At 39.7% G+C, this 15,248-nt stretch overlaps 1 long non-coding RNA gene across 1 annotated transcript in view; it reads left to right on the top strand.

Annotated features, from left to right (window-relative positions):
• Positions 1-12,840: 12,840 nt before the first annotated feature.
• Positions 12,841-15,248, top strand: part of LOC143649532 (uncharacterized) — a 45,763-nt gene continuing 43,355 nt past the window's right edge. Inside the window, exon 1 of the long non-coding RNA XR_013159089.1 lies at positions 12,841-12,937. This is a non-coding gene — a long non-coding RNA (uncharacterized LOC143649532). The remainder of the gene's footprint in view (positions 12,938-15,248) is intronic.

The following is a 15,248-nucleotide window of genomic DNA, read 5'->3' on the forward strand; positions in this document are numbered from 1 at the left end:
GAATTTTAGGATCTGCCTGCCAATTTCTGCCAAATACAAAAAGCAGCTCAAGTTTTGCTGGAGATTTTATTGATTTGTAAATAAATTTGAATTGAACTGTAATCTTAACAATATTAAGTCTTCCAATCCATGAACATGTGATTTCTTCATTTATTTAGGCATTTTTAAATTTCAACAATATTTTGTATTTTTCAATGCACAACTCTTTATACTTCTGTTGTTAAGTTTATTCTTAAATTTTTAGTTCTTTTTAATGCTATTTAAATGGAATTGTTTTCTTAATTTAATTTTTGAATTGTTCATTGGTTTTGTAGAGGAGTAAAATTGATTTTGTATCTTATATCCTGCAACATTGCCACTCTTGTTATTGGTTCTAATGTGTTTTTTATGGATTCCTTAGAATTGTCTATATACAGGAACATTTCATCTGTAAATAGAGACAGTTTTACTTCTTTCTCACCTGTCTGGATGCCTTTTATTTCTTTGTCTTGCTTAATTGCTCAGGCTAGAGCCTACAATATAACGTTGAACAGACATAGTGACAGTTGTTTTCTAAAATCCTGCTACCACTTTGGGAAATGTTTCCTTGGAATGTTAAGCATAGGGTAATACCATAGGACCTAGAAATTTCTCTACTAAGTACTATACCTAAATATATAGAAATGAAGATATGTGTTCACATCTAAATGGTATACACGTTTATGGCAGCATTGTTCTTAATTAGCTAAAAGGTGAAAACAACCCAAATACCCATCATGTAAAAAATAGATAAACAAAATGTGGTATCTGCAAACAATGGAATACTAGTAGGTAATACAAAAGAATGAAGTATTGATATGTCTACAAAATGCATGAATGCTGGAAATGTTATGCTAAGTAAAAAAAAGTCAGTTACAAAAGACCATAGAAATCATTTCATTTATAAGAAATTCCCAGAAAAGGCAAATCCATTGAGACAGAAAGTAAAAAAATATGTGCTAGATAATTGTTGATACTAAGGAGAAAAATTAAAGTAGGGAAGGGCTATATGCTGGTTTGAAACTGTTGTGTACCCCAGAAAAGCCATGCTCTTTTCATCCTAATCCAATCTTCTGGGGGCAGACCTATTGTTTACAGTGGAATATTTTGATTGGGTTCTTTCCATAGAGATGTGAGACACCCAAATGTGACGTGACCTTTTGATTACATTATTTCCACAGAGGTGTGTTCTTGCCCATTCAGGATAGGTCTTACTTAGTTTACTGGAGTCCTTTAAAGGGGAAAACATTTTGGAGAAAGCTCAGACACAGATGTATGGAGATGCCTGGAGACAGAAAGAGGTTCAGAGAGGAGGACACTGGAACCAGGAGTTGAAAGCAATGAAACCTGAGAGTAAACAACCAGCAGACACCAACCATGTGCTTTCCCATGCGACAGACATTGGTTTTCAGAGTCAAGATATCTTTCTCTGGATGCCTTATTTGGACATTTTAAGCCCTTAGAACTATAAACTTGTGATTTAATTAATCCCCTTATAAAAACCAATCCACTTCTCGCATGTTGCATTCTGGCCACATTAGCAAACCAGAACAGGGTATATAGAATATTGGGAGAGGGTTGAAATTTTAGATAGGATGAGTTTGGGAAACTCTCACTGAGAAGGTGACATTTTAGTCATATCTTAGGGAAGACTGTGCAGTGAAGTCAACTAGGAGGTGCAGTAGAGATGAAGTAGAGAGGTCTTGGGAATTGGGAGAAGGTGTGATAAGATCACACTGACTTTTAGATAAGTATGATGTGACCTGCTTTGCAATTAAATATGATTCTTTGGGTTGCTAGCTGAGACTAGATTTGCAGGGGAGCAAAAGGAGAGGTAAGGGGCCTATTAAGAAGCTATTGTAGTAATCCAAACAAGAAAGGGAGAGGATTTGAACTAAAAGTGGTGATGAAGGTGATAAGAAGTGGTTGAACTCTGGATATATTTTGAGGATAGGGCCAACAGAATTTGCTTATAGATTGGATGATGGGGTGGGAAGAAAAGTGGGGAATCAAAAATGATATCAAAATCTTTGTCCTGAGCACTAAAAGAACATAATTACAGTTTATGGTGACTACAGCAATGAGAACTGGTTTACAGGCAAATATCAGGAACTGTTCTGTATATGCTAAATTTGAGATGTCTATAAATATCCAAATGACATATCAAAAACCTTAGACTTCCCAGACCATGCACCCCTGCCCCCCCAAAAAAAGAAGAAAGAAAGAAACACACACAAAACACCCTGGAGTTGGCCTCTCACCTCCCTCACCTTTGTCTTTTCAAGAGTGCCCACATGTTCTCTTACACGTTTATCTAATAAATTTTTGGCCTGCTTAATCTACATTGTGCTGGGCTCTTGAATTCTTTCTCTCAGCATGGTCAAGAATATACAAGCCAAAATCTGCCAACATATTTTGGTTATCCAGTCAGGAGTGAAGCTTCTTTACGCTGACCATCTGGACTGATGAGTACCAGGAAGCTTGGTCTCATGCTTTCACGTTTTCTTCGTGCTTAGCTCATTGGTATCCTCTCCTTTATCCTCATTTTCACTGCTCTCTGTAGGAGTCTAGGGGCTCTGATGTACCTCCCCAAGGACATACCTTCCGTTCACCTGAGTCTTTGGCTCCCTCCTCAGAGGTGGCAGGAGTCCCAGCTCCACACCGTGTAGCTCCAAGGGGGTTCAGGGCAGTGGGCGATACTGCCCTTTGGGAACTGACTGGGTGCATCTCACTGTGCCGAGCAGGAGTCCGATGGAAGCCAAATCAAGTCCCTGCCTCTCTGTCTCGCCTCAGCCCTCTGAGACTTCCCCATCCTCTCTCTTGTCCTCCCCTGTGAGAATCCAGAACCTTCCTGCTGCATTTGCTCCTCTTGTCACCTCTTCGACAGAGGTCCTCTTCTCTGCCTCCGTGAGAATCTCCCTCTTTCTCCTTTGTCTGGCTTTTAATGCCATCTAAGACATTCCATCTTTTGTAACACAGGATTCTGAGCTTAATATTCTTGTACTCAAGAAGGTGTTTTCTTTAACATTAGGGAGTCTTCCGGTTTAGGCCCCAGGGAATTGGGTACATTCCATTGAGAGTGTCTCCCCCTGGAGGCCAGAATTCAAATCCGCAGAGTAAGTGAAAGCCCTGGCTTTTCTAATTAAAATAAACTGAGCTTGTGAGAGACAGTAAGCCCCTGATTTTTCTTCAAACGAGCATGCAGGCCTTCTCACTCTGCTTGGTTCTCTAGTCCTCACCTTCCTGGGGCCGGCCTGGATGATGAATTCTCCTCCCCACAGTTAAAACCTAGCCTGGCCTTTCTCATGGGAAGCTACTAGGGTTAAGTTTGCTCTCACTTTCTCGACTCTGTGCTGTAGAAGACAGAGGGGCCTCACTCCTGGCCCTGTCTTATAGTATGACCTTTCCCAAACCCTGTGCATTGCCGGAAAAGCGTACCAAACCACATTTTATTGTGTCTAGCCTTTCCAAGGACATTTCCCCTTAGGGGAAGCTCGATTTCTTTGCTGCATGTTCTTTCCCTGGAGCTTAATCATGGCAACACCCAGGGCTGGCACCCAGGAAACTCCCTCCCTAGAGATTCTTCCTGTGTGGCCATTCTCTTAGGCAGGTAGTACGTGAAGAGCACAACCACCTCTGGGAAGACAAGTGCATCAGCTGGGCAGTGTCGGGATAGTCCTGAGTCATCTGTCTCCTGAGACTTCGAGGGCCCCAGGGACGCCTGTGGATAAGGGACCAAATCCCATGGCAGTCGAGGGATCGGCGCTCAGAACAGCAGGCTGGTGACCTGGGATGCCAAACACCAGTAGGGAAATCTGCCTTTTTCTTTTCTTTCTCTTCCTTAGAAATGAGTGATGCTTCCAGTATTCCATTCAGCATCCTGCTACAAAAGTGGGATCTTCCCACCACAGAGCTAAAAAAAAGCTACTGCGATAATGTCTGAGTACATTATTGCCTGTAGGATGGGCAGAGTTGGCCCATAAATGGGACAATCAGTTGCAACCCTATCCTATAGTGAAATCTCTTCTGTAAAAAGGAGGGAAAGCAGCAAGAAGTTCCTTACATACAGCTTTTTATGACCTTATATCAGGACAAATCCATGAAGGGCTCTTACAAATTACATTATGTCCAGAAGAACTCTCCAGAGCTTCTTCCTCATGACTCTTCCTCAGAGGAAGAGGCAAGTATTTTGGATAATCCCCTCACATAGTCCTCCCCACTGTGAGCCTGTTCCCAAACCTGAAACACTCCTAGACCTCCCCTACTGCCAATGCAGCAGCCCCCTCCATGCCCTCTTCTCCTCCATCCTGCTCTAGCCCAGCAAACCAATCTCACAGTGGGGCCCTAAACCATCCCCCAGGAAAGCAAGGTAAAGAGAATGGCATATTTCCACTCAGGGAGCAGCACATGGAAACCATCTGCATTCATGTTAAAACATATTTTATTAGTCCATCAGTTCCTGATAAAAGGAGAACTCCAGAAACTAGCCTCTGGGCCACCACCCATTATGAATGATTTCATGAAGTCTGCTTTTTATGCTTTTAATAACCAGAGTGGGGCTGCGGAGGGAAACAAAACTAAGGAGAGACTGGACAGAACTCACACAGTCCAGGCCTTGCAATGAACGGCAGCCAGCTGCCTCGGGGGCCCTGGGGGCAGAAGCCAGCCAGATCCTGCTGTACCTGCAGAAAGCTGGGGCACTGGAAGTTCACGTGTCCTCAGGGGCCTTGCCCTAGGTTGGGAAAGCTGAACACTGGGCCAGGGCTTACAGTCCCCAAGGCTCTCCCAAAGGCCCTAGTGACCGCTCCCAAGCAGACCTGAAGAGACCTGGGCTGCTATTGGCTCCTGGACATTGACAAAGAAAATTGATTTTTATCAAGCCCCAGGTGACTTTCAAGGTGACAGGTAAGCAGTGGATTTTTTTAATTAATACTGGAGCCACTTATTCTGTTTTCATCTGTCACTCAAGCCCATTATACCCCAAACCCTGTCCCGTGGTAGGAATAAATAGCCTAAAGCCAGGACCTTCTCAGCCTCTCCTTTATCTAATTAGCCGTATACTTTTAAATCATCAGTTCTTAGTAGTACCAAAATGCCCCACTGCCTACTAGAAAGATCTGCACTCCTTGGAGGCCACTTTAAAACTAGTAAACCCAGCTGGCAGTTACCCCTTGTTTGCCCTGAGGCTCCTACTGAGTCGTTCTCTCAGCATCCCAAAGGAAATCCTTAAGCAAATAAACCTGTCTACATAAAATAAAGGCATCCCAAAGCTAGCCCAGGAAAAAACCCTAACTGCATTCAAGTTTTCAGTCCTAAATCTTAAAACTCATTTTTATATCCCTCTTCACCCTAACTCTTAATCTCTATTGCTTTTAAATGGCAAAAACGTCATAATAAAATTCCCACTCTACTCACTTAAACAGTGCTGCCCCAAAGATTTCAAAATAATCACCATGTCTTAAAAAATACCTTAGCAGTAGACTTTACTAGCCTCCAACTGCCTAAAAGTAATGTCTTGCAATATGTTAACTTTGTAAACTAACATATTCCTAATATGAAAGTGAATATATGGATAAGGAAAGTCGCAGGAAGTTTTAAAGAAGTAAATTTTAGAATCATTACTGACCACAAGCCCTAAGTGAATCTAGAAAATTGCAAAAAGTTTAAACCCTACATGGATGTGGAAAGTTTTTAAAAAGTAGGTTTTTTTTGTAGCCACTGCTGATTACAAGAAGTTATAGAGCTTTTAAAAATAAATTATCGAGGTTCTAGGGAGATGGCTGAATAGAATAGGTTGAATTCACCCCTGCTCCAAAGAACAGCCAGAGAAGGATCAGGAAGGTGACTGAGATAGCAGTTCCAGGGTGTAAGTGACCTGGGAGGGTCTTCTACACCACATAGGGAAGCCCTGGTTGCAAAAGCTGAAGAATTGAGACACAGAAAATGCAGACAATCCAGCTAGTGCAAACAGCCTAATGTGCCCCTTTCCAAACAGAAGCACAGAGCTCTAAGGTGTGCATGGACAGGGAGACAGCAGGGATGGGGTGAGGAGACAAGGAAGTAAGCCAAGCTGGGCTCCTTCAATGCACTACCCCCTCAGACACTTCACCTTGACCCCACAACCCGCAACTCCCACACCCCAGGGACCTGAACACTATCACCTGCCTCCTTACTGCACTTCAACTGCCCCCACCCGGACTCCTCCCAAACCCCCATCCCTGCATGTCACCACCTGTGCATGTGCGCACACCTAGCCCAGCCCCATCCACTTCTCCAATGCAAGAAAAGTCTTGCCCCATTTCTCCTGACACCCATACACCAGCACCCAACCCCTCAACCCCAACGTCCCCCTGCAGGTAGTCACCTGCACATCCTGGCTGCAGGCACCCACCTTCAGGCCCGGGCCACACCTTCCCCTAGCCCATACAGTCATGCAACCCTGCCCTACAGCCCCTGACCTGCAAACCTGCACCAGGGCCCTACCTACCCTACATCACCCACTCCTGGTCCATATTCCACAACCCCCATGACCAGTGTACTGCCCCTACACACTCGTGCATCTACATCTAGATCTCCCTGCACCCATCCCCCTGTGTGAGGACACACACACACCCTGATCTCCCTGTACCCTGACCTCTGTGCCCCATATGCTACACCCTGATACCCACAACCCCCATGTTCCATGCACCTACCCACATCCTGCCTGCTCACAAGGCCCCCTGTGTCTACACCCACATCCACCTCCCGTTGTGCCCTACTTCTGTGTTTCCCACTCTGCACCCTGCTCCTGTGCTCCAAGGCCTGCATGAACTGCACCCTGCCTCCAAGATCCCCTGAATTGCACATTCACAAACCTGCGCCCCGTACCCCATGCTTAGAGGCACCAGCATAGCATCCTTGACCCATGACTACACCTTCACAACAACCTGTCACCACACTGTTGTGCCCCGCCCCACGCCTCACATCCTGCTCCAAGTACATCCCACAAACATAAAGCTTTAGACTATTGAAGGAAATCAACTTCCAAAGAAACCCTATCAAGATATTTACATGATTTGAAGGCAACAGAAGATCACTAAGCATATCAAGATGTGGACAGACATAGCCCAGTCTAATGACCAAATTAAAACACCAGGGGAGACACAGACTTTGGAACAATTAATCAAAGGTGTTCCTATAACTCTACTAAATAAAATCAATGGGATGGTTAATAACATAAAGGAGATCAAGAAGACACTAGAATAGCATAAAGATGAATCTGAAAGAATAGAAAAATAGCAGATATCACAGAAATTAAAGATGGTGTAGCCCAAATTAAACATATACTAGAGACACCCAGCAACAGATGTGAAGAGGCAGAAGAAAGATTAAGCAGATTAGAGGACAGGACAACTGATTTTGAATACATAAAAGAGCAAATGACAAAAAAGATAGAAAAATTTGAATTGGATCTTAGGGAAATGATGGGTAAAAAATGCACAAATATAAAAATCACTGGTGTCCCAGAAGGAGAAGAAATGAGGAAAGGGCTAGGAAGATTATTTGAGAATATAAAGGGGGAAACTTCCCAACTCTTATAAAGGACATAAATATGCAAATCAAAGAAGCACACCAAACTCCAAATAGAATAAATCCAAATAGGCCTTCCCCAAGACATATACCAATCAATCTGACAAATGTTGAAGAGAAGCAGAAAATCCTGAAAGTGGCAACAGAAAAACAATCTACCACATACAACAGAAACCATATAAGACTGAGTTTGGACTACTCAGTTGGCATCATGGGAGTGAGAAGGCAATGGTATGATATATTTAAGATCCTGAAAGAGAAGACTTGCAGCCAAGATTTCTGAACCCAGCCAAACTGTCCTTCAAAACTGAGGGAGAGATTACAATTTTCATAGACAAACAAAAGCTGAGAGAATTTGTCAACAAAACACCAGCCCTATAAGAAACACTAAAGGGAGTTCTGCCAGCTGAAAAAAAAAAAAAAAGATTGAAGAGGGAGGTCTGGAGGATGGAACAGAATTGAAGCATACCAGTAAGGGTAATTTAAAGGAAAGAAAGAAAAAGGGAAAAGTATGTATAGATCTGACAAATAAAATCCAGAGGGTAAGATAGTTGATTCAAGAAACACCTTTATGGAAATAGCTTTGAATGTTAACAGACTAAATTTACTAATTAAAGGATACAGATTGGAAGAATGGATTAAGAAATATAATCCAGCTACATGGTGCTTACAAGGGACTCATCTTAAACACAAGGAGACAGATAGATTGAAAGTGAAAGGATGGAAAAAGATGTTCCATGCAAGCTGTAACCAAAAGAAAACAGGATTAGCTATACTAATATTGGACAAAATAGACTAAATGTATATACATCATAAAAGACCAAGAAGATTATATCAAGGAAAGGGACAATTCACCAAGAAGAAATAACAATCATAAACTTTTATGCTCCCAATCAAGAACTCCAAAGTACATGAGACAAATATTGACAAAACTAAAAGGAGCAACAGATGTTTCAACAATAATAGTAGGAGACTTCAATATACCACTCTCCTCTATAGATAGAAAAATCAGACAGAGGCTGCAGGAGGAAATAGAGAATTTAAACAATTTGATAAATGAATTAGATATAACAGACATACATACAGGTCATTACACCCCCAAAATACCAGGAGATACATTCTTCTCTAGTGCTCATGGAACATTCTCTAGGATAGATCATATGCTGGGACACAGAATAGGTCTTCAAAAACTTAAAAACATTGAAATTATTCACAGCACTTTCTCTGATCACAGTAGAATGAAGCTAGAAATTGATAACCATCAAAGAATGAGAACTTTTACAAATATTTGAAAATTAAATAATATACTCCTAAACAACCAGGAGTTAAAGAAGAGATTCCTAGAGAAATCGGTGGCTATCCAGAGGTGATGAAAATGAGAATACAACATATCAGAATTTATGGAGTGTGGCAAAAACCATGCCTATTAAAAAGAAGAAAGAGGAAAAATCAAGAACTTAACTACTCATGTGGCAGAACTTGAGAAAAAACATCAAACTAACCCCAAAGCAAAGAGAAGAGAAATAACAAAGATTAAAGCAGAGTTAAATGAATGGGAGCACAATAGAAAGAATCAATAAAACCAAATGTTGGCTCTTTAAGAAAATCAATAAAATTGATGTAACACTAGCAAGGCTGACAAAGAAAAAAAGAGAGAGGATGCAAATAAACAAAACAGAAATGAGAGGGGAGTCATTATCACAAAACCTGAAGAAATAAAATAAATCATAAAAGAATACTATGAACAATTATATGCCAACCAACTAGGCAACTTAGATGAAATGGACAAATTCCCATAAACATATAAACAAGTTACATTGACTCAAGAAGAAATAGATGATCTTAATAAATCAATTACAAGTAAAGAGATTTAGTTATCAAAAACCTCCCTACAAAGAAAAGCCCAGGGCCAGACTGCTTACCGGGGAATTTCATCAAACATTTCAAAAAGAACTATAACAATCTGCTCAAACTTTTCAAAAATTTTGAGAAAAAAAGGAACACTACTTAACTAATTTTATGAAGCTAACTTCACTTTAATACCAAAACTGGGTAAAAATACCATAAGAAAGGAAAACTATTGGCCAATCTTCCTATTGAACATAGATGCAAAAATTCTCAAAAAAATTTAGCAAATCAAATGCAACAACATATTAAAAGAATAATACACCACAACCAAGTGGGGTTTATACCAGGAATGCAAGGATGGTTCAACACAAGAAAATCAATAAATGTAATACAGTACATTAACACATTGAAAGGGAAAAATCACATGATCATCTTGATGGACACTGAAAAACTATTGAACAGAATTCGACATGCTTTTCTGATAAAACACTTCAAAGAGTAAGAATCAAAGGTAAATATGATAAAGGGCATATATGACAAACCCATAACCAGCATCATACTCAATGGAGAGAGACTGAAAGCTTTCTCCCACTATGATCAGGAATGAAACAAGAATGTTCTCTGTCACCAGTATTATTCAACATTGTACTAAAAGTTCTAGCTAGAGCAATCTGGCAGAAAAAAAAAAAAAAGAAAGAAATATCCAAATAGGAAAGGAAGAAGGAAAACTTTCATTATTTGCAGATGACATGATACTATACTTGGAAAATCCTGAGAAATCTACAACAAAGTTACCTGAGCTAATAAAAAAATTCAGCAAGGTGCAGAATATAAGATTAATGTGTAAGAATCAATAATGTTTCTATATACAAGCCATGACCTAAGTGAGGAGTCAATTAAGAAAAAAATTCCATTCAAAATAGCAATTAAATATAAATCAAGAATCTAGGAATGAACTTAACCAAGGACATAAAGGAATTGTACACAGAAAACTACATAATATCACTAAAAAAAAGAACAAAGATCTAAGTAGGTGGAAAGACATTTCCTGCTGTGCCAATTTGAAGCTATTTATGTACCCCCGAAAAGCTATGGTCTTTAATCCTCATTAAATATTTCTGGATGGATTCTTTTTTATTGTTTCCATAGAGAGGTGACCCGCCTAATTGCGAGTGGTAACAATTGATTAGATGGTTTCCATGGAGATGTGTATCTACCCAATCAAGATGGAATTGCTTACTGGAGCCCTTCAAGAGAGAACCATTTTGTAAAAAGCTTTACAATGCACAGAGCCAAAAGGACCAACAGAGTCCATTCAATCAGAGACCTTTGGAACAAAATGGACAAAGCCCAGGGAAGTCATTGAAGAAGCCTGGAGAGAAAGCTAGCAGACTTCAGCATGTGCCTTCCCAGAAGAGAGAGAAAAACCCTGAACATCATCAGCCTTCTTGAACCTAGGTATCTTTCCCTGGATTCCTTAACGTGGACATTTTTATAACCTTTCCTTAATATGGACATTTTCATGGCCTTAGAACCATAAACTTACAACTTAATAAATTCCCCTTTTTAAAAGCCACTCTGTTTCTGGTATATTGCATTTCTGCAGGTTGCAGACTAAAACACCTGCTCAAGGATAAGAAGGTTAAATGTACTTAAGATGTCAATTCTACCCAAATGGATCTACAGATTCAATGCAGTACCAATCAAAATTCCAACAACCTACTTTGAAGACTTGGAAAAGCTAGTAACCAAATTCATCTGGAAGGGAAAGAGACCCCAAATAGCTAAAAGCATCTTTAAAAAGAATAAAGTGGGAGGATTAACACTTCCTGATTTTAAAACTTATTATAAAGCCACATTGGTCAAAACAGCATGATACTAGCAAAGAGATTGGAAGTATTGACCAATGAAACTGAATCAAAAGCACAGAGACTAAACATCAAATCTGTGGTTAATTAACCTGTGGCAACTTCCCCAAACCTACTGAACTGGGACAGAATAGTCTTTTCAAGAAATTACTTTGGAGAACTGGATATTGATAACTAAAAGAATGAAAGAGGACCACTATCTTACACCTTATACAAAAAGTTAACTCAAAATGTATCAACAACCTAAATATAAGAATCAGTACCATAAAACTTCTAGAGGAAAATATAGGGAAACATCTTCAAGACATAGTGATCAGAGGTAGTCTCTTGAACTTTACACCCAAAACACAAACTATGAAAGAAAAAAACAGGTAAATGAAACTCCTCCAAATCAAAAACTTCTGTGCCTCAAAGGAGTTTGTCAAAAAGATGAAGAGGCAGTCAACTCAATGGAAGAAAATATTTGGAAACACACATTGAATAAATGTTTGACATCCTGTATACTTGTAGAAATCATACAACTCAACAGCAAAACAACAAACAATTATAACTCAATTATAAAATGGGCTAAAGATATGAATAGGCATTTTTCTGAAGAGCAAATACAGATGGTCAAAAAGCACATGAGGTCTCTTGTGAGATCACAATCAAGCTGTCTGCCAGGGAACCTGGAACCGTCAAATCTGCTTTTAAGCTCACTCACAGGTGGCTATTGGCTGGAGGACTCATTTCATCACCACATGGTCCTTTTTATAAGGCTGCTCAAATGTCTTCAGGACTTGGCAGTTGATTTCTCCAGACAGCTGACTTCTCCAGAACAAATGATCCAAGAGGAAGAAAGAAGTATGCCACACTGTCTTTTATGACCTAAGCTCAGAAGTTACTTCCGCCATATTTGTTAGAAGCAAAGTCACTAAGTCCAGCCCATTCTGTCAGATTTCTGTGCAGCCTTTATAAAACAACAACACAATAAAATACAGATTGTTGAATTAAAAAAAAAAAGCACGTGAAAAGATGCTCATTTTCATTAGTTTTAAGAGAAATGAAGATCAAGACTACAATGAGATACCACCTCACACCTTAAAGAATGGCTGCTATTAAACAAACAAGAAGCTACAAATGTTGGAGAAGATGTGGAGAAATTGGGACATTTATGCACTGCTGGTGGGAATATATAATAGTCCAGCTGCTATGGAAGATGGTTTTACAGTTCCTTAGAAAATTATGGAAGACAGTCTGGTGGTTCCTCAGAAAACTAAATATTGAGTTGCCCTATGACTGGCAATACTCGGTATATACCTAGAAGAGGTGAAAGCAGTGACACAAACAGAGATTTGCAAACCGATGTTCATAGCAACATTATTCAAAATTGCCAAAAGATGGAAACAATCCAAATGCCCATCAACAGACTAGTGGATTAACAAAATGTGGTGTGTGTGTGTGTGTATATATACACACACACACACACACACACATATATATATATATGATGGAATGTTATGCAACAGTAAAATGAAGTGATGTCATAAAGCACATGACAAGATGGAGGAGCCTTGAGGACATAATGTTGAGTGAAATAAGCCAGACACAAAGAATAGATACTGTATGATTCCACTTTTATGACCATGGTAAAGGTAAAACCAGAGGCTTATAACACAGAATATAGGGGACCTAGAGATACACAGAAGCTAGAGATGGGTAAATGGTTAGCTAATGAGGTTGAACTTAAATGTAAGGGAACAGATAGAAGTGAAAGCAGTTCACTAGTAGGTCTATGCTAATGAGGTTGAACTTAAATGTAAGGGAACAGATAGAAGTGAAGCGGTTCACTAGTAGGTCTATAAGTAATATTCCCATATTGAAGGGGAACATGATTGAAAGGGGCTGTAGAGACCCATGTGTCCCACTGATTAACACTAGAAATATAAATAAGTTCTTGCATGAACTACCGCAAAGGTATGAATCTTGTACAAAGAATGTTTAAAATTTGGGGTATAGATAAAGCTATCGCATGCTATGGGCTAAGTTTAAAAGGAAAATATCAACATTAGCACAGCAACACCAGTGGTAAATAACAGCGGGAGGGACAAGAGTTAAAGGGAGGTTTAGATTTTCTATTTGATGAGGGTGTGTTTATTGGTTATCTTTCTCTTGGGAACAATGAAAGCATCTAAAATTGAGAGTGTTAATGGACTGTTGAGTTTGGACATTACACATGATACCCAGTGAATGGAGGTGGCTGAAGGATGCACTAATTGAGAAAGTAAATTGGCAAACAATGGTATATATATGTGATTGAATATTGTGCTGCTACAAAAAGGTACCAAGTTGTCAGGCATGCAACATTGTGAATGAACTTGTGGGATCTTTGGTGAGGCAAAATAATTCATAAACAAAAGAACAAGTATTGTATAGTCTCATTTAGAAAATACTTATAAGAAAACAGAGGCCTAGATTTTAATGTGACTCTTATTGCAGTCACATTTAGTCCCAAGTGATAACTGTTCTTTCTGGATTTTGAGACTGTGTTATATATGTAAAACCTGCTATTTACAGATAAGAATGAAGCCAATCAGGTTGGGATTAAAGATATTCAGGATATATGGGTAAGGAAGACACTGTCTATATTTTAGAACCTCATGTATTCTCTGAGTGCCGCGGTCCAGCTGCAGCAGAGGGAACGGGCTTGAAGGTGTGGAGGGTCGTCGGCGCGAGAAGAACACCAAGAGGCAGCTTAGAGAATTTTCCTCTGAGAAGAGTTGCTTAGATTTATTTTTGCTTAACTGATTTTATACCCTTATTCTTGGCAAGGAAACAGGTATCACAGAATCATGGTTGTGTCATGGCTTACGTTTTAGGTAAAGTTACAGGTTCAGGGAAGCAAAGCGAAAGTACACGTTCTGATTTTCTTAGGAAAATTTACACAAGATTTTAATAGCAGCAAGATATTGGCTTAAACCACAGACATTGTGTTTGCAGTTTTCTGAGTTTAGACTTTCTGTTTCTATTATTTTACAGGTGAGGCTACATGTCAAGACCTATTTTAATCTGGTTAAAGGTTAGCTTGTTTTGATTAAAAGGTTACATTGTTTACTTAGATTTTTTATTGTTTTATAGCAATGGACCGGTGCCGTGGTGGGGGAGTAAATTTCCAGGATGGCTCAATGCAGGGTTTTTTAATTGTAAGTGTTTACTTTCTATGGGGTACTTTTCTGTGACTTGTTCTAAAAGCACTTCTGCCTGCTGTATCTGCAGCATGACTTGCTTAATGGGGGCGTCCCAACCTAATTTTTTCCAAACAGTCATTAACAAGGTTTTGCAATTTGTACAATTTGTATCGTTTTTTCCAATTCTTTTGCTTTCTGATTCGTTTTGATATAATGCTTGGAGCACAAGCAGCAACAAGAAACACACAATTAGTGTCGTTAATCCCAGTATTTTTCTATTACACCATTTTATGCCTCGTCCTCTTTTGGGGCGTTGAACGCCTTGCCACCGCCCTTCCTTCCAGGGAACCGTGTCAAACCGGGGAGGAAAAAGAGGACGCGGCATCTGAGACCAATGGAAGAAAGTTTTTTTTCATCCTGAACCTAAATTTTCTGTAGCAAATAATCTAATTCAACCTGTTTGGATAGATCAGTTAAACAATCCAAATACAGGGAGCCCAGAATAAGAAAGAGGACCTTTAATCCTGCATAGCTTAATGTAATACCTGGATACATCCCAGAGTATATTAAGCAGATAATCAAAAAGTATTGGCAAAGTCCCTTGAGGGATGGGATAAAAAACATGGAACTCTTAAACTTTACTACCAGAGAAACACCTGATACTGTGTCAAACATTATGGACGCCCAAATAAATAGGCCAAGCCCTTGATCTTGAGGTTTTGTTTGTGAAGCTTATGCATGTAGTGGAGAAGCTTAGCCTATCTAAGAGTTACTTCTG

This window comes from Tamandua tetradactyla, chromosome 11, assembly GCF_023851605.1.
Source record: "Tamandua tetradactyla isolate mTamTet1 chromosome 11, mTamTet1.pri, whole genome shotgun sequence".
NCBI classification, from domain to species: domain Eukaryota; kingdom Metazoa; phylum Chordata; class Mammalia; order Pilosa; family Myrmecophagidae; genus Tamandua; species Tamandua tetradactyla.